General features: G+C 41.3%; 1 protein-coding gene and 1 non-coding gene across 11 annotated transcripts in view; one reads left to right on the top strand and one right to left on the bottom strand.

Annotated features, from left to right (window-relative positions):
- The window catches only part of SIK3 (SIK family kinase 3), a 253,200-nt gene that overhangs the window by 16,432 nt on the left and 211,560 nt on the right, over positions 1-25,208 (top strand). The gene's annotated exons all lie outside the window — the stretch shown is intronic.
- On the bottom strand, positions 17,565-17,669 carry LOC111556799. Its single transcript, XR_002736526.1, has one exon. It is a non-coding gene; the product is annotated as a U6 spliceosomal RNA (small nuclear RNA).

The raw sequence follows: 25,208 nt of genomic DNA, 5'->3' as shown, positions 1-25,208 counted from the left end.
CCATCAACCCTCAGTTTGTTCTCAGGATGGCTTTATTTTTAAATTTAGATCTTTGCTTAACGTGGAATGTATTTTGGTGTGAACCGAATGAGAAGGGATCAGGGAATTTGCTGGAGTTGTGATTTTGCATTTATTTTTGTGGTTATTAATAGCTTTCTTCTCTTGCTGGACTGTAAGCTCCTTGAGGACAATGATTGTATAGTTTTTTTCTCCTCCCTTGTTCTTGTTTTCAGTGTTGAGCACAGTGCCTGCCTCATGCCAGGCCTTCCGTTTACTGAATGAATGAACCTTTTTCTCCAGATACCTAGCTTATTGTCTCATCACAGTTTCTTGAGTAATTATTTCTTTCCTGATGTCTTTCCTTTATCTATAAAATCTCCACATGCTGGTTATGTTTCTAAGCTCTTTTATTTTTTTATTTTTTATTTTTAAGTTCTTTACTTATTTATAGAGAGAGTGTGCATGTGCAGGGGCAGGGCAGAGAGAGAAGGAGAGAGAGAGAACACCAAGCAGGCTCCGTACTGTCAGCATGGACCCCGACACGGGGCTCGATCCCATGAACCGTGAGAATCATGATCTGAGCTGAAATCAAGAATCAGATACCCAACCAGCTGAGCCACCCAGGCACCCCTTTAAGCCTCTTTTAAGTCTTTACTTGCTTTGATACCGGGTGGCTTTAATTATTATAGCTTTATACGACTTAAAGGGTATTTGGAAAGTCAGGCTCAAATATTCTTAAATATACCAGTTTGGGAAGCACCATAATCTCCGTTGCTAGCCCTTAGAAAACATTCACTTAAATTACTGATTTAAATGTTCCATCGCTTCCAAGAGGCAGCCTGCAAAGTAGAATTGGTTTGGGGGTGTTACTTATTGGAGTTTTTCTAGGATATGACATCTTTAGCTCTGACTTGACATCCTAAGTGCTTTTTAAAAACTCATTTTATAATCTTGGGCATCTCTAAAAAAAAATAACATTTTTCTCACAATCTTTTAATGCAGAATATACAGGGAGAGGGTAGGTGGCAGAAAAGGCATCAAGAAATTGCGTTGGCACCCAGCTGACAGCAAAGCAGATAGTGGAAAAATTATTACTTACAAGTGGTGTACAGAATTCAGTTCAGTGACCTTGGTTTTCTCACCCCATGCACGACGCATGTCTTTCCCGTGGCATGCAGTATTAGATCAATTCATTGCATATGACTTGGGTGAAGTTCAGGTAACACTGCTCACGAGCCACTTTCTGTTTCTTTGGTGACTCTCCTTTTTTCTGTAAAACATTAGAAATTCTTACAGTCTGAAATAGAATATTCTCTTGGGATTTTCTGTCCCGTCGTGCTTATGCAGGAACCAACATGAGGGTCTTCTGAGTATTACAGAAGTTTAATGTCTGGGGAGTGGAGCTAATGGAACAGAGCGTACCTATTGCAAAAGAATCCTTGCTTACTTTTCTGTTGGAACATTATTCTAGAGCGCTTTGACGAAACTCTTGATTCTAAATAATTGCTAATTTACAAGCGTATTTTAGGCGATTACCCATATTCTTTGAAAAATAAAATAGTGGTTTTGTTACGCTTAGCCTTTTCCTTAATAAGCCTAACCATGGATTCTAGAAGTATTAAAGCAGAAAAATAAAGTAGGTTTGTTTGGGACCCTTAGTCTCCACCCTAGAATTAAACACCACTGAAAATAACCCTGGAATGAAGGGTTTTTGTGTGGCAGGACTAGTTGACTTACACAATTCTTCCTTTTGCAAGTTTCTGTTGGTGGAAAATGGGCTTACTTTTCTTTTAGTTGTATTCCTGACTTTTCTCAATGCCAGTCTTAACTGCGAGATTTTTAGGCAGTTAACTGTTCCAGCACACCAGTGAGCAGCTTGTTAGTAGATGTTATCTCAGGTTGATTAGGTACTCTTGAGATTTACTGTGCTTGCAAAACACCTGTCTGTGTTTGAGCTTTGCTAGGTTGTTGGCTTTTGTGTTTGACTGAAGATTTGCTCCAAAGAAAGCAAATAGCTGTTGGAAAAAGGGAGAAGGGAAAAGGAGTCAGCAATTTTCTATATGCTTTCATTGAAGAGATTTCCCAGTGAGAAAGCTCTTGTAGGCTTGACCTTTTTGCGCTGAAGTAACCCGGCATTTCATTATGTATTCCGTTGAGGTTTTGGAACTCTGTGCCAGAAAGTGCAAACCAAGGTTGGATGTGAAAGGAATATTCAGAGGGTGAAGCTCATAGTCAACAAAGTGCTATTTCATAGGCCAGGTCCAAAAATAACCTGCTTGCCATAGGAGAGCAGCACGGAGGTAGTGCTTTTGCTGTTCTGAGCAGTGTTTTAGGTCCAGTTATGTCATCCCAGCACCATTCAAGTCAGGTTTAAGGCCATACCATTTAAGACTTAGGTTTGGGAGAATGTTCTTGGTCACTCTTACCCCATGGAAGAGTTATTTTGCAAGGTTTAGAAGGAGTGCTTTTCTGCCACATTGGAAGATATTAACATGATTTACTCTTCTCTAAATAGGGGGATGGTCTACATCATAGCCTTCTAATCGTTGAGACTCAGATTAATGGTTTGCGTGGATCCTGTGGTCGATCTGGAGTAAGTAAGAGACAGAATTTAGTCTTTGGTTCAGAAAAGCTAGCATCGGAATGGATCCCTGACCAACCCTGAAGGTTAGGAAATGTTACGGTCCTTCTGGGGGCTTGCAGTAGGACTCTAAAGACAGTAAGTTTTTGGAATTTATAAATAATTTTGAGTGTGGAAATGCACAGCACACAGACTTAAAATAAGCAGGTCAGGAAGTTTGATGAGAAGGAATAAATGAACTCTAGTCACTTGATGGAATGAGACTGTGGAAGAGAACAGTCTGTTAGGTGGTGGTAATTGTGAAGTTGAGGCTGACCCCGGAAGTGAGTTGTCAGGTGCGCTGTCACCCTCATTAATAGTTCATATTATTGCTCAGGTTTATAGTTGTGTGAAGAGATGACTTTCCAACCCCATCCGGGGCACTAGAGGTTCAAAAATTTAAAAGCTACAGAAGAGTGAAATACAGAGAAAAGTTTCCTGCCCACACATACCCTATAACCACCCTATATAGGCAGTTGGTGTTATCAGTGTCTTACGCATCCTGAGATATTTTATGTGTATACAAGTAAATGTGTATCTCTATTTACTGTACCCCTCTTTAAAAACAAATTGTAGTGAATTCCACACACTAGCCTGTGTCTTTTTTCACTATTGTATCTTGAGCGTTGTTACACGTAACTATATGAGGAGCTTTCTAATTAAAAAGAAATGCTTTACGGTATTCCTGTGAAAGAATGTATCTTTTTTGTTTTTAAGTTGGTCTCCTTGTGGATGACTGGTTTTTTTTTTTTTTTTTTGAATCTTGGTAATGTAAATAATACTTGAGGGGTGCCTGGGTGGCTCAGTCGGTTAAGCATCCAACTCTTGATTTCAGCTCAGGTGGTGATCCTAGGATTGTGGGACCGAGCCCTGCATTGGGCTCCATGGTAAATGTAAAGCCTGCTTGAGATTCATTCTTCCTCTCCCTCCCCCTCCCCTACCCCTCTCCCTCTTCCTTTTCTTCTCCCTCTCCCCCTCTCCCCCATTCATTTGCTCCTGTCTCTCTGTCTCTCTCTTCCTCAAAACAACCCCCCCAAATTAGTGGTTTTAAAGAAATATGTTAGGGTTTTATATTCAAAAGTAAGTGTTTTAAGTCATAGTAGAAACTTGTTATAGTTATAATAGTATCTCAGATCTGTATAACGTGTTTACAGATGTCATATTTGAGTCTTAACGCAATCCTGTGAGGTAAGGCCACGATTTTATCCACGAGGAAGGGGCGCCTGGGTGGCTCAGTCGGTTGGGTGGCCGACTTCAGCTCAGGTCATGATCTCATGGTCTGTGAGTTCGAGCCCCATGTTGGGCTCTGTGCTGACAGCTCAGAGCCTGGAGTCTGTTTCAGATTCTGTGTCTCCCTCTCTCTGCCCCTCCCCCGTTCATGCTCTGTCTCTCTCTGTCTCAAAAATAAATAAACATTAAAAAATAAAATTTATCCATGAGGAAGTAGATATCCCTTCCGAACAGTTTTGAGCGGCAGAGGTAGCGGTAGAAGAACCAAGGTCTTCGAACTCCCATTGGTACCTTGTCACTTTACCCAAAATGGGGATGTTCCGGTGGGGATGTAGGGAAGTGGTGGCAGGAGAATAATACGAAATAAACCTGGATGAGGCAAGCTTGAGAGAGAGAGAGAGAGAGAGAGAGAGAGAGAGATGGAGAGAGGAAGAGAGAGAGATGGAGATGTATCTGTCATTCTAAAATCAGGATCCCGTTTGCCAGGGCAGAGAGGAGCTGGGTCCGCCTCTGACAGAGACATAAAGGCGTTTAGGCACTGGCAGAACATCACGGGTTGACTGCCATCTTGGAGTGTGTTAGGAAGGTCAGCCGAAGTATGGTGGTTCTTGAGAAACTGGAGGCTTTCGGAGTTCCCTAGGATAGACTGGGGAAAAAACATTGTTCAGTATCTGTTAAGGGAGTGCGTTTGGGGTAGGTCATAAAACAGAAATAGGTGATAATGAAAACAGAGGATTTTCTCCAGACCTTAGAGTCAGGGAGGGGATGATAGTATGCTAATGGCAAGGAGATGGCTGTAAATGTTAGTCGTTTTTGGCCTCAAGACTGAGTACTGGGAGAGGGCCTTCTTCCAGAGATTAGATGAAAATACAGGAGGGCAGCTTAAGTCAGCCCACAACTGGACTAGAGAGAGTAAGAATCATGGAGGACAAAATCAGCATGATATATGTTATTATCGTATAGTTAATAGTATTTGGAAATGTGAGCGTAGGCCTGGGTATCAGCCTCCCGTCATAATTTCCACGTGCTAAGTACTTTCCGTGTTCTTCATGCTTCATGTCATGCAGGCTGACTTCTCAACAACTTTGCAAAGTGTCTGTTGTTGCACCTAGTTGAGGAAACTGAGGTACAGTTAGGCAACTTGTCCACGGTCACATATCTTTTCTGTGGTAGAGCTAAAATTTCTAAGTAGGTCAGTAGGACTCCAAGACTTTTGTTCTTTCTGCCATACCAGGTGGCACTAGGCACCAAAACTGAACAATGGAATTCTAAGTAACCAGAATTCTGTCACTGTCATTGTAACTGTTAATATGTAACCAGACACCTTGGCTGTTACAGATGATTTAGGCTGAAAGAGTAGAAGGAATGCCAAGGAAAACTGACCATTGGAGAGGCTAAGAACTGGCCAGACTCACTCTGAACAAGCATATAATTTAAATTGAAGTCATGCTCTTGCTGTGCATTACGTAGCTTTAAAATTCTCCAGTGTCCCCTCCCCCATTACATTGCTCTTTCTGAAGTCCTTCTCTACAGAGATGATCTAGCTGCCCCTGAAGACCATAGCTGGTGGTAGCCAGGACCTAGAACTTCTTGGGGTGAAAAGTCTAGGGAATCCATATACAATAATGTAATTATGAATTCTCCTATTGCGAAGTTTGAGAGAATAAGAGTCTTCTTGACTTGACGGATTTTGAATGCTTATAAACTTTGGACTCAACTAGATTTTATTCCCCTCAAACCTTTAACATTATCCTGCAAAATATTGGAGAATACTTTCGATTTACTTGCGGCCACCATTGTAGGGGAGTGTTAGTTAATATGGGAGGTCGACAGTTTGGTGAAATAATCACCTGGAAGCTATGCTTCAGCATCAGTCACTGGCTTTTCTGCTAGGTCACCCCCCTCACCCCCCCCCCCCCGAGTCTTTTGCCTTAATCGTGGTGCATCTCAGGCCTTTTTGATGGCACAACTATCAAAGAAACTGACCTTAGTGATAACCCAGGCACATTTCCAGATAGTAAAAATATTTGGGGAGAGAAATCATTCATCTGCATTAGCTAGTGGTATTAGTTCTCTGGAGAAGTGTTAGTACATTTTCCAGATTATGTCCTAGAACATCACCAAGGTGAGTGATCATCTTAAGGAAAATGGCCATTTGTACTGCTAGTGTTCTTAAAAAGTGGAAGCACGACAGAATGTGCTTTCTGGATATGTTCATTTTAGTATTTAATATGGGATCAGTTTTATATCTCTCTTGACTGACTTTTAAAACTGTGGGTGATTTGGGTTCATTCCACCTGTTTTACTTAATTTCTCACCATCCTGTGATTCTTCCCTGTTTCATGAAATCGCCACGTTTAATCTTTCATTTAAAAAAATATTTTTTTCTGGAATGCCTATTCTTTGTTTCCTCCCTTCTTTCCTTTCTTCTATTTGTCCTTCTAATCATCTACCAATATTTGAGTGGCTCCTGTGTTCCAGACACTGTAGCAGGCTTTGGGATGGAGTTGTGGACACGAGGAAGACATGGTCTCTGTCCACATGAGTTTACAGTCTGTCCTGGTGTTACTGCTTCCTAACCTGCCCTGCCTTCTGGGTGGTTGTTGTTGTTGTTGTTGTTTCTTCTCCTCCTCCTCCTCCTTCTTCTTCTTCTTCTTCTTCTTCTTCTTCTTCTTCTTCTTCTTCTTTTTCTTCCTTAAAAAAAACCCTTTTTTTAAAAAAAATGTTCATTTTTGAGAGAGAGAGCATTAGTGGGGTAGTGGCAGAGAGAGAGGGAGACACAGAGTCTGAAGCAGGCTCCATCCAGGCTCCAAGCTGTTGGCACAGAGCCCGACGTGGGGCTCGAACCCATGAACCGTGAGATCATGACCTGAGCAGAAATCAAGAGTCAGACGCTTAACCAATGGAATCACCCAGGCGCCCCTCTTCTGAGCTTTCTGTAACCCTCTTGGACTTCTTTAGCCCTTGCTGACCCGACTCTTCTGTGAGCTACACTACTTTCAATCTGATTCATGCAGTGGAGTGCTTAGTGACATCTCATACTGTGGGCTAATTGCTGAAGTGTCTTAGTCTCGTCTTACCAGCTAGAGTGTAAGTTCCTTAAAGGCAGAGCCTGTCATGTTCTTTTTTGTCGTCTACAATGCTGAGCCCAAGTCAGCAGGTGATAAAAGTGTTTTGATTCCCCCTGCCCTGCTGAATGTCCAAGTTATATTAGAGGTCATTGTGAAGATTATGCTTTAAAAAAATTTTTTTTTTAATTCTTCCCAGTTGTTTGCCTAAATTTGCTGTTAATCGTGCTGCAAATGAATGAAGATGGCCCCACTGATTCACTGTGTGCATTTATATTGTTTACGAGTAGAGAGTTTGTATTTGAGCTGATTATTGCACACCTTCTTGTCTGGCTCCCCTTGTGCTTAATGAGGGATGAAATTCATGGCTAAGGAATGGAGCTAACCTATTGTTGATCTCTTAGCACTGTGCCTGTAATCTGTTAGGCTTAAATGTCCTACCAACTATTAACTCACTTAAAATGGGAAGCTGACCATGTAGTAACTTAAAATTTAAAATTGAGCTCCTCCAAAAGTTTAATAGGAATGGAAAGTAATCTTTTAATGGGGGCCTACAAAACTTACATTTATATGATATTAGAGCTCAAAACTCCCTGAGTAGTAAGTGAATATGGCAACGTAACTGTGAAGGAAGGAGGCTGGACCACTGAATTAGATGCTTTTTTCTGAATGTGTCAAAAGCGCTGAGGTAATGGCACTTCAGTGCTGGGAATGAGAAGGAATATTTTCTTATAGAGCGGGAGAGCAGAGGGTACTGGGAAAGGGAAATGCTCGTCTGCCTACACCTAAAAATGAAGAAGATGAGTGTATTAAATTGGAGGACCATGGAGCTGGGGAAAAGGAAACACTTTTACTCTTGAAGTAATCGTGGTTCCTGACTTGAACAAACAGCTGATAAAAGAATCACGTGACAGTAGGGAGATTTGAACACTGACCAGATATTTGATGTCAAGGAATTAGGATCTTTTCAGATGAGATGAGGATTATCGTGGTTTTATCGTGGTTCTCCCCATGGGTGCAAGCTCAGGGAATTCCTAAACTTATTCCCCACACTCCCCTTTTAGAAATATATGTGCAAGTACAAAAGGATGAGATAATAATATAATATCTGGGGTCTGCCGGGGAGAGGAAGAAGTGGTCAGGAGTCTAGATTCCAGTGGCCTTTTATTTATAATTGTTGTGGCTAGCTGATGGGTCCAGCAGGATCATTATCCTGTTTCTCTCTACTTAAGAGTTTCCATAATAAAAACAAAGAAAAAAGAACTCCACAAAAACCCAAAACACCTAGCAGTTTAGAGGTAGAAGCATCAGACACAGCCCTCTGCCTTCTTCCAGCTGGACTCCCCAGATTCCTGCCAGTGCTGCCCAAATGGGGTGCAGTGCAGATTTCTCCCTCTCACATGTGAGCCCGTCTGTAATGCAGCACCACTGAGAGAGTGGCAAGTGTGGCGTGTTACGACAGAGGCCATTCTGTCCATGAGGCTCATCGCTTTTTATAGGGGAAGGTACATCTAAGGCTCCAAAAGCAAAGTCTAATTAGAGAATAGGAAAATGTGGAGTAAAATCGAATGCTGTATTTTATAGTGCTGAGTGGGCACTGGAAATTCAGAGAATGGAAACGAACACTGGATTAAGGATAAGCAATTTTTTTTTTTTTTTTTTAAATGACGAGCAAAGTTTGTATTAGGCCAGTGGACTTTGGGATCACCTTTAAACAAAGTATAAGAGTTGGATTGCCTCCAGGAGTATGGAGGCAGCATGTCCAAGGAAGGAACATACTATGTTTGGGGAGAGTAGATGAATTTGGATTGGTATATTTAATTAATTAATTAATTAATTAATTAGAAAAATATTTATTTCTTTAAGCAGTGTCTACTCCCAGTGTGGGGTTTGAACTCATAACCTTGAGATTAAGAGTCACATGCTCTTGTGACTGAGCCAGCCAGGTGTCCCTTATTTTATTTTATTTTATTTTATTTTATTTTATTTTATTATTTATTTATTTTTTTAAGTTTATTTATTTTTGAGAGAGAGAGAGAGAACAAGCTGGGGAGAGACAGAGAGAGAGGGAGACAAAGAATCCGAAACGGGCTCCAGGCTCTGAGCTGTCAGCACAGGGCCCGATGTGGGGCTTGAACCCACGAACCACAAGATCACGACCAGAACTGAAGTCAGATGCTTAACCGACTGAGCACCCAGGCACCGTTATTTTTATTTTTTAAATAAATTTCTACACCCAATGTGGGGCTCGAACTTACAACCCCAAGGTCAAGAGTCACATGTTCTACTGACTGAGGCAGCCAGGCACCCCTGGATTGGTATATTTTATTTTATTTTATTTTATTTTATTTTATTTTATTTTATTTTATTTTATTTTATTTTTTAAATGTTTTATTTATTTTTGAGGCAGAGAGAGACAGAGCGTGAGCAGGGGAGGGGCAGAGAGAGAGAGCGAGACACAGAATCCAAAGCAGGCTCCAGGCTCTGAGCTGTCAGCACAGAGCCTGACGTGGGGCTTGAACTCACAAACCGTGAGATCATGACCTGACTGAAGTCGGTTGCTTAACCAACTGAGCCACCCAGGCGCCCCGGATTGGTATATTTTAGATAAATGGGATGGGGTGGGTTCATAAAGGGCATGATTTTTTAGCTGAGGCGTTTGGACTTGGTCTTATAGGCTATTTGGAGCCATTTGTGGGCTGGGGAGCCATTTTTAACTCTTAAGGTTAAAATTATTTATTATTATTTGATTTGATGATAATTAGTGTATTCTAAGTCACATGCTTTTGCACAGAGAATATAACTTGACTGTATAATTTAAAAATTCTTTTTCACAAAAGTTCTCTATTTTTGTAGTGCCCCAAAGGGCCATTCAGGGACCAGAATTAATATTTTTATTTTTAAAAAGGGAGGGACATTGAGGCCCTCAGAGTTAGTGACCTTCATAAAGTGTGAGTGAGTCAACAACAGATCTGGGTTCAGATATGGTATATTGGGTTCTGAGCTCCTTCTGTGTGCTTTACTTGTATTAAAGTAATTGTTTTCCATATGACTAAAGCCAGTCATGTTAGAAATGTTTTAATTTGAGATGTGTGGTAAGTATAGGTAATGTTGACTTTAGGCATTTCCTGCCTTTTCTTAACTACCTTCTTCCTGGGAATTTATATATTTTTTGGCTCTTTATTTTTTTATGTGGCTCAGCCAGTTTTTTCCAGCAGATCAAGACCCAGCACTTCATTTATCCCGTCCTGCCAGTTTGTCAGCTGGTAGTTTGATGGCCACTGATAAATCTGCTCTGTGTAATGTTCTGCTCTGAACTCATGCTTCTAATTGCTTCTACTGTATAGCCTGCTTCCCCTCCACCCTGTAGTTTATAAAATGGGATAATAATCCCAGCCTCTTTTGAGATTCTTTGTAAGAGTATCAGAGATTTGAAACTAATCTACCAGAAGGTACTATAAACATCTTAAGAAACAGTGTATTTCATGGATTTTCCCCCCGAAATAATGTTTTAATATTTGTAATCAACTTGGTTAAGACATAATTTGCATACAAGGGAATTAACCATTTTAAGTATTCAATTTGCCTTTTGGCCAGCCATGTAATGCCCACACCATCAGCATGTAGTACAGCCATGTAATGACCACACCGTCAACATGTAGAAGTTCTCCGTTATCCCCAAAAGTTCTTTTAGTGCCCTTTGCATTCATTCCCACCTCCTCTAACCCCAGAAAACCCCTAATTTGCTGTCAGCATAGGTTGTCTTTGCCTGTTGTGGAATTTCATGTAAGTGACTTTAACCAGGACATATCAGCATCCTGTGTTTAAGATTCATTCACTGCACATATCAGATAAAGGGTTAGTATCCAAAATATATAAAGAACTTATCAAACTCAACACCCAAAAACCAAATAATCCAGTGAAGAAATGGGCAAAAGACATGAATAGACACTTCTCCAAAGAAGACATCCAGATGGCCAACCGACACATGAAAAAATGCTCCACATCACTCATCATCAGGGAAATACAAATCAAAACCACCATGAGATATCACCTTACACCTGTCAGAATGGCTAACATTAACAACTCAAGCAACAACAGATGTTGGCGAGGATGTGGAGAAAGAGGATCTTTTTTGCACTGGTGGTGGGAATGCAAGCTGGTGCAGCCACTCTGGAAAACAGCATGGAGGTTCCTCAAAAAAACTAAAAATAGAACTACCTTATGACCCAGCAATTGCACTACTAGGCATTTATCCAAGGGATATAGGTGTGCTGTTTCGAAGGGACACATGCACCCCCATGTTTATAGGAGCACTATCAACAATAGCCAAAGGATGGAAAGAGCCCAAATGTCCATCTATGGACGAATGGATAAAGATGATGTGGTATATATATATACAATGGAGTATTAAACTCAGCAATCAAAAAGGATGAAATCTTGCCATTTGCAACTACGTGGATGGAACTGGAGGGTATTATGCTAAGGGAAATTAGTCAGAGAAAGATAAAAATCCTATGACTTCACTCATATGAGGACTTTAAGAGACAAAACAGATGAACATAAGGGAAGGGAAACAAAAATAATATAAAACCAGGGAGGGGGACAAAACAGAAGAGACTCATAAATATGGAGAACAAACTGAGGGTTGCTGAAGGGAGTGGGAAGGGGGGATGGGCTAAATGGGTAAGGGGCATTAAAGACTCTACTCCCGAAATCATTGTTGCACTATATGCTAACTAATTTCGATGTAAATTAAAAAAAAAAAAAAGATTCATTCACTGTTGTCCGTACATCTGTATGGTAGTTTGTTACTTTTCATTGCTGAGTGGTGTATCTGAGTAGTGTTACATTGTGTGGGCATAAGAGGATTAGGTTATGTATTTTTCTGTTGATGAACACGTGAATTGTTTCTAGTTTTTGGCCATTATGAATAAAGCTGCTGGAAACTTGATGTGGAACTTTGGGTAGACTTAGGTTTTCATTTCTCTTGGGTAAACACCTTGGAGCAGGACCACTGGGTCATATAACCATGTTATATTACCATAACCATATGATAGGTGTGTGTTTAGCATTTTAAGAAACTGCCAAATTATCTTCCAAAGTGGCTGTATAATGTTACGTTCTGTCTGGCAGTATCTGAGGGTTCTAGTTGCTCCATATCCTCACCAGTGCTAGGATGAGAAAATGTTAGCCATTCTCATAGGTGTATATGCTGTCTTGTGCTTTAAATTTACATTTTCCCAATGACTAAGGATATTGACATCTTTTCATGTGCTTGTCAGCTGTGTATCTTTGGTGAAGTGCTTGTTCAAATCTTTTGGGTTTTTTAAGCTTATTTATTTTTTGAGAGAGAGAGAGAGAGAGAGAGAGAGCAAGCAGGGGAAGGGCAGAGGGAGAGGGACAGAGAGAATCCTAAGTAGGCTCCATGCTGCCAGTACAGAGCCTGACATGGGACTTGAACCCACGAACCACGAGAGCACGACCTGAGCCAAAATTAAGAGTCGGACACTTAACTGACTGAGCCACACAGGTGCCCCACTAGTTCAAATCTTTTGCCTGTTTTTAAAAATTGGGTTGTTTGTTTTTTTAGTGTTGAGTTTTGAGAATTCTTTATTCCGGACACACATCATTTATCAGATACATGCTTTGCAGAGATTTGCTTCCATTCTGTGGCTTATCTTTCCATCCCCTCAACAGTGTCTTGTATTTATTTCTGAAATGCTTTATTTATTTTTGAGAGTGAGAGAGTGTGAGTAGGGGAGGGGCAGAGAGAGAGGGGGACAGAGGGTCCAAAGTGGGCTCTATGCTGACAGCCACAAGCCCGATGTGGGCTTCGAAGTCAACTGACCGAGCCACCCAGGCACCCCAACAGTATCTTTTAAAAGCGAGAGTTTTTATTTTGAATTCCGGTTGATCCATTTGTTCTTTTATGAATTGTGTTTTTGGAATTTAGTCCTTATCCTGTCTTTTCATTTTTTAAAGTAATAAAGTCATTTGTCAGAGCAAGGCAAGAAGTCAAACCATATTTCCTTTTTATGTCGGGTAAGAATCACTAGAGACAAATTATTTTCTGTGGGATCGATTTTTGAATTTTCTCTAGAACAAGATTTCTAGCAATTAAAAGTCAAATGCAGTTCAGATGCGTTACTTCATCATAGTTTGAGTGCTTCCAAGGAACTCAGTTTGTAAGCTGTTTAGTTACTAATTACCCATCCTTTTCTGTGGAAAGAACTTAAGTTCTATTTTAAGGTGACCTTTTTTTCTGAAGGGGCTGTTGTTGGTAGAAGATGTGGGTTGTAGCTAATGATCATAAAGTTCGTTGTGAGAACTTCCTCAATCATATTGTTAATCCTAATTTGTGGCAGTGTTTATCAGTAAAAAGAAATGTAAGCTATTGTTAAATACTGAACTACTACTGAGGGTAAAATGCCTTGTAGCTAAATTTCTTCAAGAGTGAAGAAAAAGGAGTTAAGATCAGGACACAATAAATAGTATGCTGTTTCCATTTAAAATACTTCAAGAGATAATTACAAAGGCATTGGGGTCTATGATTTTTGGTCTCTCTCTGATGATAATGAAGTGTGTTATAAATTGGATAAAGCAAGCCCTCGGAGCTGTTTAAAAAATGTTTTTGGTAGTTACTGACAAATTACAAGAGGAAGGTTGCGTCTCAGCGCAGAGGTGATTTCAACATTAAAAATAATAAAGGACTTTGACCTTAGTTTTGAGTCTGCTTTCTCTTGACCTGTTTCTCTACGAATTAAAAAAAATTTTTTTTAACGTTTATTTATGTTTGAGACAGAGTATGAGCAGGGGAGGGGCAGAGAGAGAGGGAGACAGAATCCGAAGCAGGCTTCAGGCTCCGAGCTGTCAGCACAGAGCCTGACGCGGGACGCAAACTCGGTAGCCACGAGACCAGGACCTGAGCCAACGTCGGAAGCTCAACCGACTGAGCCACCCAGGCGCCCCTCTTTCCATGAATTCTCGACGCTGCACTCTTAGCGCACACTTTTCCTGGACCTTCTTGTTACTATGCTCACTGGCAAAGTTATAAGTGCACCTGAAGAGGTGTTTTTGTTTTTGTTTTTGTTTTGACTGAATACAAGACACTGAGTGTGCAATTTCTAACATTACTGACAAGGCCTTTCTCTTAAAAGGTGAGGAATCTTAAGAACCTTAAGAATTTAAGATCTGGGTATGCTGTCCTCCTGAATATTTCTTTCTTTCTTGCTTTTTTTTTTTTAAATTTTATTTATTTTTTTATTTTTTTATTTTTTTTTATTTTTAAATTTTTTTTTTCAACGTTTATTTATTTTTTGGGACAGAGAGAGACAGAGCATGAACGGGCGTGGGGCAGAGAGAGAGGGAGACACAGAATCGGAAACAGGCTCCAGGCTCCGAGCCATCAGCCCAGAGCCCGACGCGGGGCTCGAACTCACGGACCGCGAGATCGTGACCTGGCTGAAGTCGGACGCTTAACCGACTGCACCACCCAGGCGCCCCTAAATTTTATTTATTTTGAGAGAGGAAGAGAGAGAGAGAGAGAGGAGAGAAAATGGGGCAGAGAGAGACAGAGAATCCCAAGCAGGCTCCGTGCTGTCAGCACAGAGCCCAAATGTGGGGCTCGAACTCACAAACCGCGAGATCATGACCTGAGCCGAAACCAAGAGTCAGACGCTTAACTGACTGAGCCACCCAGGTGCCTCCTGGTCATTTCTCTTTACTCACATCTTTATTAGTAAATCAGGCCAGAGGGATCGTTTACCTTTTGAAAAAAAGAAACTAGATGCCGCAGTTTGTTTTGGTTGCAAGTATCCGGACAGCTGAATTTCGATTGAGCAGCGATGCTGCCCTGAGTAGTGGGGTGCTCTAGAAACTGAGAGACCTTGCCTGCTACCTGTGTGGTGGGAGATAATGAATCTCTTCTCGCCTTTGTTGGGGAATGCCACCCCTCACTCACTTATGGTTTCTTTTTTTTTTTTTTTTTAATTTTTTTTTTTTTCAACGTTCATTTATTTTTGGGACAGAGAGAGACAGAGCATGAACGGGGGAGGGGCAGAGAGAGAGGGAGACACAGAATCGGAAACAGGCTCCAGGCTCTGAGCCATCAGCCCAGAGCCCGATGCGGGGCTCGAACTCACGGACCGCGAGATCGTGACCTGGCTGAAGTCGGACGCTTAACCGACTGCGCCACCCAGGCGCCCCGCTTATGGTTTCATTGTAGTTACATTCAGATCTTCTGAGATACGGCTGCTGATGGTTTTAGCTTAAACGTGTTTGAGTGACAGTTTTAGGGAAAGGGGAGTGTGTTCTGTTCCAAGGATGGGCAGTTTTACTCTATGACTTTAATAAATTCATGTCCAGTAATGTGAAGAATAGTACTGGGGAGACCCACATATAATACATTTTGTTAAATATAAGTAGTAAAAACAAACAAAAAAACCCAAAACCCTCTGAGTCGTGGTTCATTATAGCAGCTGAAAATTTTAAATACGTTGTAAGAAACCAGTGAAGCTAGTTTCTGATTCATCCAGAGTGAAATAATTTAATATTCTAACTTTAGCAAAGGCAACTAAAAAGCAAACCTGAACCACTTTATGTGCTTTCGATGTGTAGGAATGTTTCTTTCATCTTTTCTCATATGTTTTACTTCTTAGTCATTTACTTCCAGTAGTTTCAAATTGGTTGAGGGAATTAAGGTGGTAACCGAGTCCCTACAGTACAAGATTTTCCTGCTGTGTACGTGAACCACTTTTTCTGGAAAAACCCTTCCACTGGCCGTCTTCTCAAGGGCATTTACTTCTCTACCCTTAGTGATTTGAGGGCTGAAGCCTGTGTTTAGTCAGAGATGACAAATGGCTCAATTTTTTTTTTTTTTTTCCTAGTTTGGTGACCGAGAAATGATTCAGAATTGAAACTGAAGTGAATATGGAGTTTCTTGCAGTTACCCTTAAACAGTTGCTGTCTGTTACTATTAGGCGTATTTTGGACATGTGGTTTCCATTTCGATATTCTGTGTTACGTTGCTAAATTTCTTGCCTGGTTTAGACACTTTGCTTTTGAAATTAGGTTGGACGTAGCTTTGAACAGAGGGCCACTGGAAATTGAACATTGTGGTCCATTTGGGGAGGAGAAGTTGGCATAGTTTTACCTCAAGGATTCTTAGGAAACTTTTGATAACAAAAATATATTTTCCAAATGTCACAAGCTTAGGGAGTTAAGTACTTATTGAGAAAACCAGGAAGCCTGTGATTACTGTGAAAATATTGGCCTTTTAAGCTAAGACTATCACTCACTACTTTTTCCTTTCATAATTGAACGAAGGTAAGTTTAAAAAAGAGCAGGTTCTTTGTTTGGAGTGCAGTTTATAGCAATTTATTTATTTATTTATTTTTAAAATTTTTTAATGTTTATTTTTGAGAGAGAGAGCACAAGTGGGGAGGGGTGGAGAGAGAGGGAGACACAGAATCCGAAGCAGGCTCCAGGCTCTGAGCTGCCAGCACAGAGCCCGACACGGGGCTCGAACCCACGAACTGTGAGTTCATGACCTGAGCTGCAGTCAGACACTTAACTACTGAGCCACCCAGGCACCCCAGTTTATAGCAATTTATAAAGAAAAAAGCAAAGTGCTTTTTTCATTCCTGATTTTACACTCTAGAGATAAGCACTAGTATCAGTTTAGCATATGTTTTGTATCTTTGGCTGTGCACATGCAAATATTTATAGGTAGATTTTAGGGGTTAATTTTATTTTTAAAGCATATTGATTGACTGACTGATCAATTGATTGATTGAATGAGAGAGAGTGCACAAGAGAGGGGCAGAGGGAAAGAGAGAGTCCCAGGCAGGCTCCACACTCAGCACAGAGCCCAACATGAAGCTCGATCCCACAACCCTGGGATCATGACCTGAGCCGAAATCGAGAGTGGGCCCTCAACAGACTGAGCCACAGGTGCCCCTTTAGGGATTTATTTTATTTTGTGCTATTGCAGCTTTTGTAATTTAGTCTTTTTACATATGAGTCTATAAAATCTATTTTATTTCCCCACCCCCAGTTTTCTGTTAGCTTTTTCTTTTTAATGTTTATTTTTTGAGGGGGTGGGGAGGGTAAGAGAGCATGGGAGAGAGGCAATCCCAAGCAGGCTCTGCGTTGTCGATGTGGGGCTCGATCCCGTGAATCGTGAGATCATGGCCTGAGCCAAAATCAAGAGTCAGACAGATGGTTAACGGATCGAGCCACACCGACGCCCCTCTCTTAGTTTTTTTGGAAGATTATTATTCATTTTCTTCTTCATGCGTCAGACCTTTGAAAAGTCATAAGGTGGAGCACGTGGGTGGCTCAGTTGTTTGAGCATCCAGCGCTCGATTTCGGCTCAGATCATGATTCCAGGGTCATGGGATCGAGCTCTGAGTAGGGCTCTTGCCGAGCTTGGAGCCTGCTGAAGATTTTCTCTCCCTCTCTCTCCCTCTGCCCCTCACCACTCACTCTCTCTCTCTCAAAACACAAAAAGAAAAAGAAAAAAGTCCTATAAGGTTGTTAATGCTTTGCTCAGTATTTTCTTTCATAGCATTTGTCTTAACTTTTAACTTTTGTGCTTTTTCTTGTTATTTAAAAGAGTTTATTTATTATTACATGTCTTTATAAAAAAGGCAGATTGCTTCATGAATTTGTGTGTCACCCCCATGCAGGGGCCGTGCTCATCCTCTGAATTGTTTCAGTTTTGGTGTATGTGCTGCCGAGGTGAGCACTAAAAGGTTTTGTTTTTTTTTTTTAAACTGTAGTTTCAGTATGACTTCTGGGTTTTATAGTATCCTCAGGAGACGTATACTTAGGAGTTTTATGGTATCCTATTTGAACATTAAAAATACTCTAGGGGCGCCTGGGTGGCTCAGTCAGTTAAGAGTCTGCTTTCAGCTCAGGTCATGATCTCATGGTTTGTGAGTTTGAGCCCTGTATCGGGCTGTCTGCTCCCAGCGTAGAGCCTGCCTTAGGCCCTCTGTCCCCTCTCTCTGCTCCTCCCCCACTTGCACTCTCTCTCTGTCTCTCTCAAAATAAATAAATTTAAAAAATATGTTCCATATTTTCTCTTAGTGCTTTGTAAATTTATTTTTAATATTTAGGTTTTTAATCCACTTGGAATATATTTTCAGTATGATGTGAGATAAGGATCTGGATTTTCAAAAAAAATATTGGTAGCCAGTTGTCCTAATAATTTGTTACTTATATACTTACTTGAAATTCTCTTGTTAACGTATACCCTTTCTTATTTATTTAATTTATTTAAAAAGATTTTATTTGCAAGTAATCGCTATACCAGACATGGGGCTTGAACTCACATCCCTGAGATCAAGAGTCACATGCTCCACTGACTGAGCTAACCAGGCACCTCTCAACATATATTCTTGATAAAGAGTACTTATCTGTGTATGTGTACTGCATGTTTTAATTACTGTGACTTTGGAGAATGTTTCAAAATTTCCTTTTACAGTTGATTCTCCCTCTCTTCTTAAAGGTAGACTAATCATAATCATCAGCGAATAATAATTTGAACCCTCCCAATGTTTATGCTCTTTTTTTAGTGACAACATTGAAGAATAGTTATGACGATAATAATACCACCTAATATAGGGCTTCTCAATTTTATATGCATAGAAGTTACCTGAGGGATCTTATTAAAATGCATATTTAAGCAATTGCGCTACAAGGTGTTTACTGAAGAATACCAATTCAAAGGGATACATGCACCCTGATGTTTATTGCAGCATTATCTACAATAGTCAAATTATGCAAACAGCCCAAGTGTCCATTGACTGATAAATGGATAAAGAAGATGTGGCACACACACGTGTACAGATGATTACACACACACACACACGCGCGCGCGCGCACACACACACACACACACACACACATACACACACAATGGAATATTACTCGGGCATAAAAAAAGAACGACATCTTACCATTTGCAGTGACATGGATGGAGCTAGAGAGTCTGATGCTAAGTGAAATAAGTCAGAGAAAGACAACTACCATACGATTTCACTCATGGAATTTAAGAAGCAAAACAAACAAACAAAGGGGAAAAAGAAAGAGGGAGGGTGGCAAAGCAAGAAACAGACTCTTAACTATAGAGAACAAATTGCTGGTTACCGGAAGGGAGGTGGGTGGGCAGGATGGGTGAAATAGTGATGGGGATTAAGGAGCGTGCTGTCATGATGCGTCCTGGGTCTTGTCTGCGATTGTTGGATCACTATGGTGTATGCCTGAAATGAATATTACACTGTATGTTGACTGGAACTTCAATAAAAACTGAAAAAAAGAAGATGTCAAAAAAAATGCAGACTTGGTAGTTCTGTCCTTTTTATCACTGGATATTATCCTATTATCTGGATGTACCCTAGTTAATCCATTTACCTACTGGAGGACATCTTAGTTGCTTCCAAGTTTTGGCAAATGTAAATATAGCTACTGTGAACATTCAGGTGTGGGTTTTCCTGTAGACCTAGGTTTTCAGCTCATTCGGGTAAATATAAAGAGCGTGATTATTGGATCATATGGTAAGAGTAGATGCTTAGTTGTGTAAGAAACCACCAAAGTGTTTTTCCAAAGTGGTTGCACGGTTTTGCATTCTCACCAGCGATGAATGAGAGTTCCTGTTGCCATATGTCCTTGCCAGCGTTCGGTGTTTTCATTGTTTTGGATTTTTGCCATGCTAATAGGGATATACCCGTATTTCATTTTTTTAATTTGCAGTTCCCCAGTGACAGAAGAGGTGGGCATCTTTTCATATGCTCATTTGCTATTTGTGTGTATCTTCTTTGATGAGGTTCAGATCTTTTGCCCATTTTTTAATTGCCTTCTGTTGTTTGTTTTGTTGTTGTTGCATTTTAAGAGTTCTTAGTGTATTGTGGATACCTGTCCTTAAGTCAGATGGATGTTTCGTAAAGATTTTCTCCTAGGTTTTGGGTTGTGTATGTCTTTAGTTTTTACCATTATTGATGCTTGCCCTTGAGTTGTGACACATAATCATCAAGTTGAGAAAGTTTCCTTCCCTTTTTTGTCTTTCTGAGAGCTTTTTTTTGGGAATGGTTTTCGGGGATTCTTTGAAAATTTTCTGGCTAAATGAATAGATGAAGCTTTGTTATTAGCAAGGCATCCCTGTTTTATTGTGGATACTTAAAAACACATTCCTTATGGTATTGTTTTTAAGAACGTAGCTGAATATTTAATTCCTAATCTTTGTAAGTAGTTTACTTTTACTCCTTCCATGGTCTCTTGTCTCTTTCATGTTTATGTTGATTGCTTGTCCAACATTCTAATCTCGTTCTGGCTTGATCTTTGTGGCTATCTGTTCCTCTGCTTGTCTGTAGCAATCTGTTCCTGCAGCAGGTCAGACTTCCACCTCTGAAATCACGTATTTGGAAATTTTGCTCTCTGGACACAATTTCCTGTCTTTTTAGTTCTGCCGTTTGCTAAACTCAATTCTCTGATTTCACTGAGGCCTCCAGCCCCTTAAATCCTGCCGGTCTCCAAATTCGTGACATTCTTCCTGGCATCCCTTTTGTTCACGTGGACACAGTTGGTCACTTTCAGTGAGTCAGAAGCATCCTCAGTCCTGCACCTTTGTTCTTCTCTCCCATCTGCCACGCACATCTCCAGCTGTGGATTAACAATACTGCCCGTTTTCTGGGTTCCTGCTTTAGGGCCTGAAGAAATGGTTGAATCGTGTTTATTTGTTCTGTTGCTAATTCATGACTTCTGCCCTCATCTGTGTTTGTGATTCTCTTTAGTAGTCTTCTTGTCTGTAGTTGATTTCTTTTCTCTTTCACCAGAATGACTGTTCTTTCTAAATCTTTACCCATTTTTGGTAAGCTCATGTTCACCTCCCTCTATCACAGACGACCCCATAGTCCAGTAAAGTGATCTTAAAAGAAAAAAGAAAAGAGAAGAAAAGAAAAACCAACAAATTTCTTTTATAATACCTTCGGTTATTCAGATAAAGATAAAATTCCTAAGTTTAACATGCCCTTTCTGGTTGTCCAGCCTCTCACCTCTCTCCTCTCTGAGCCCCAGCTCCCAGCTTCATTGGCCTTTTGTCAAATTCTTCACGTGCCAGACTCCTTCTTAGCATAGGGTCTTTGTGTATGTTTTTCCCTGTGCCAGAGAGTTTTTCTCTTGTGCTGTTTCACTCCTATTCATCTTTGGAAATTCATTTATATGTCGCTTCCTCAAGGAAGCTTTTCCTGACCTTCCATTTGCCTGAAGATAGGCATAGACTCCCCCTGAAATAATAGTGATGAGACTAACCACAATGATAATAGCAAACACATGATGTTTATTGTGTGCTGGGAACTGTTTTAGGCACTTTATGTATACAGACTTTTTTTTTTTAAGTCTTCATAGCAACCCTATGGGTTAGATGGGTAAATAAACAGGACCTATAATTGTCCCCATTTTATAGGTGAGGAGACTGAAGTGCAGAGCGTTACATCACTTGTCCAAAGTCACGTGACTGTTTGGCAGTAGAGCTGGGATTTGCACCCGGGCAGTCAGGCCTTGAAGCCCGTGTTCTAAACTGTGCTGTACTGTAATGATTATTATGATTGTGTCATTTTGCTTAATGTCCACCTTTCTCAGTGGCCTCTCAGTTCCTGAGTTCAGAGACTGCCCCTGTCTGGTTAAATTTTGATTTTCCAGTGCCTAGAACAGAGCCCGGCAGTGAGTAGTCTGTGACAGAACGAATCCCCCTGACTTTCTGCTGACTTGAGTAAATAGAGGCTTTGGTGCGAGCGTCTTCAGTTTTCGTCCCTTCTCCTTCCACGCACCAAATCCCCTGGATCGAAAGAATAGGTGCTCCCACTTATTTCAAAATTGAATCCCACCACCTGTTTACTTCCTGTGTCCTGAAAGTAATATTTGCACTTTGTAATTAAGAACGATGGTAAATGTCCATAAAGTGTGCTGCCTTTTTTCCCTCTCGCACCTTTCTCACTTTCCAGAGGTGGTGAAATGATTATCTTTTCTTGAACATGCACAAACTGTATGGTCACTTAAAATACACAAAAGGGAGTGCGTGTAATATGCACATTAGTCTATGTTTATTTTTATATTAAAAATTAACTTGCAGTATTGAACCGTAGTTTTGCAAGCAGTCACCATTGAGGGCAACCAGGGAGAGGGTACGTGGGATCTCTCTGTATTCCTTTTTATGCTTGCAGGCGACTCTCCAATGACCTGAAAATAAAAGAAGAAAATTTAGGAAACTAGAGAAACCTTTCTGCATCAGCATATTTATCTCTTTCTTCCAAATGACCACATTCGACAGGTCACAGGTATGCAGATGTGCACCTTTTGGCCACCGCCGGACTGTTACTTCATTTTTTCCTTTTACCAGCACTGCTGTAGGGGAACACTTGCATTCGTAGCTTCATCCTTGCTCGGGTGGATATTATATGCACAGCCAAGTTTTAGAAAAGGAGAAGAGAAGGGATCCGAAGACGTGCGCACGTGACAGTTGGCAGGCTGTTCCCCGAACCAGTTTATCCTTTCAGCTGCGGTTAGGATACGGAGCCTGTTCTCTGTGCGCTCACCTGTAGTGTCCTGATCCTGTCCCTCCGCTTCTTCTGTGGGACTTGAACAAAATTGATTAGTCCTTTTCCATTTGATATCCCCCCTTCTCTCTTGGCTCTCTCCTGTCTGCCCATCCTCTGGCAAGTCCTTCACATCAATAAGACTTTTCTTGGCAACGGAGTGCTTGATTTGGATTCACTTCTCCTTGTGACACCCTCAGACATAGCTCCTGTGGTTATCCCCATTTCACAGGTAAGGACACTGAGACACAGAGAAGCTAAGGGACCTGCCCAAGGTCACCCGGAGAGTGAGGGCTGGATAGTGATGCGGTCAGTCTGACTGCAGAGTCTTCGGTGCTGACCACCACCCCCTGAGAAGGAGTCAGGAAACTACTGCCAGCTGCTCAAGCCTGTCCTGCGGCCCGTTTTCTGTGTAACTCAGCTAACACGCTTATTATGTTTTTAAAGTGTAGTTAAAAAAAAAAAAGAAAAAAGAAAATATGGGACAGTGTGTGACCCACAGGCCTAGAGAAAAAGTCGACTGATCTTATTACCGTTAAATGAGATCGTTCTTGTGAAAGTATTTAGCATAGCGCTGCTATGTAATAATAGCTTAAATATTAGAGGCATTATTACTTTTATTATCAGAACCTCTCTTTTACCACTAAGCTTCTACGTCATCTCTTTTTCCTCTGTGCCTACTGCAAGCTTAGGGCCGGCCCAGAGCTTTCCCGTAACTGCTCTGGGAAGGGTTTTCAGTGCCTTGTCGCTAATTCTATAACCCAACTTAAACTCGACTTCTGAGTTCTGTGTCTCATTTGACACTAACTACTCTATTCCCTTACAGATTTCCTATTTGTTTTTGAAACAGGAATACTTTCTGTGTTTGCTTTTTCTTCACTGGTGTACTGCTATTAAAAAAAAAAAAAGTTTTTTTATTCGCAGGCATGAGCTGGGGGTGGGGAGGGGGCGGAGAGGGAGAGAATCCCAAGCAGGCTCCCGCTGTCGGCACAGAGCTGGGCGCGGGGCTCGAACTCACGAACTGTGAGATCATGACCTGAGCCGGAGTCGAGAGTTGAACACTTAACCAACCCAGGCGCCTCTGGCAAACTATTACTTCTTAAACCCCTTTCCTACTCTGCTCCTCTGCCTGGTTTGTAAGGGATTGTATTCTGAATTCAGTCCTTGGCACACCCTCCCTACCTGGCTTCTGCCCCACTTCTCTGCCCTCTTCTGAATCACAAAGACCTGCATTTGAGTGTGAGTTCATTATCTTCTGTCTGAGCAACCTGAACGGTTTATTTCATTTCTTGGTTTCTTTTTCTGTAAGAACAAGAGTAGTGGGACCCACTTTAGGATTATGTGGATTAGATGAAACCATGTATGTAAAACATCCAACAGTGTCTCATTTACAGCAAGGGCTTAATAAATAATAGCAATAGGAGTAATGATAGTAGTGTAGTCGTGTTGCCGTTGTAACTCTACCTCTAGCCCTCCGCCTTTCCTCAAGTCCACATATTTGGTGGCCTGCTAGAGGTCCACCATTGGATACTTCTCCAGATGCTTTAAACTCTGAGTGCAAATCTTTGTTTGGCTTCAGTACTTAGTGACTGTGGCCTCAAATAAATCACTTACTTTCTTCCAGTCTCAGTTTCTCCATTTTTGAAAGAACGTACCTTATTCACATTGAATGAGCTCGTTCTTGTACAAATGTTTAGCAGAGCGCTGGTGCATGATAATAGCTTAAGAAGTGTTAGGGAGATTCACCTGGCTGGCTAACTTGGTAGAGCAGGAGACTCTTGATCTCGGGGTCACGAGTTCGAGCCCCACTTCGGGGCTGGAGTTTACTTGAAAAACAAACAAACAAACCAAAAAGAAATACTAGAGCCATAATTACTGTTATTATCCATGTTATTATTCTTCCTCTTAAAATTCAGTCTTCCTTTCGCTCAGAACGAGAGCCTCCGCTTTGCCTTCTCTTCTTGATCCTCCACAGGCAGTTAGTCACCAAGTACTGTTGAGTCCTCTTCAGAGGCATCTGCTCACAGTCATCCACTCCTTATCGTTTCTTGACAGAGTTATTGTGTAACCTCCTAATTGGTCTCCTGGCCTCTGGGCCACCTTCCACCTTTCATCCAGATTTATCTTTATCGAACGCAGATCTGCTCACACCACTCAGTGGTAAAGGCCTGAGACAGGCCCCTCTTACCTGAGATAGAAAGCCTGCAAGGCCCATACCACCTCAGTCTTTTACGGCCTCATCACTTGATCCTGGAACCCAGGCGTCCTCCAGGAGAATATTATGCTTCTGACTATTCTTTGCACCATATACTCTAGAATCTTATGCCTGGCCCCTCCTGTTATGGCTCCTCCTTCACTCTTGGTGCTCAGAGTGCTGTCTCCCCAGCCACTTCCTGCAAATAAACAACCCTCTCCCCAAACGCCTTGTCCATCTGGTGGACGCTTGGTTGCCCTTCAATGGTGGGTCTCAAAGATGCCATCTACTGTCTTCTGCTCTCTCTTGTCTGAACTGCCCTTCCAGGCAACAGCAATTAGTCCTTCATCAGGAAGCAGTATAGTGGGGTGGGTAGTTTGATCCCTGAGTTACAGGAGCCAGACTGGCTTGGTTGATAATGTGGCTGCAGAGAACTGAGATGCAGTTGTTCAGCCTATCTGTGCTTCAGTTTTCCAATCTGTAAAAAATGGATAATATTA

Source organism: Felis catus, chromosome D1, assembly GCF_018350175.1.
Source record: "Felis catus isolate Fca126 chromosome D1, F.catus_Fca126_mat1.0, whole genome shotgun sequence".
Taxonomy (NCBI): Eukaryota; Metazoa; Chordata; class Mammalia; order Carnivora; family Felidae; genus Felis; species Felis catus.
The sequence above is the reverse complement of the archived record's forward strand: the minus strand, read 5'-3'. Positions and strand labels throughout refer to the sequence as shown.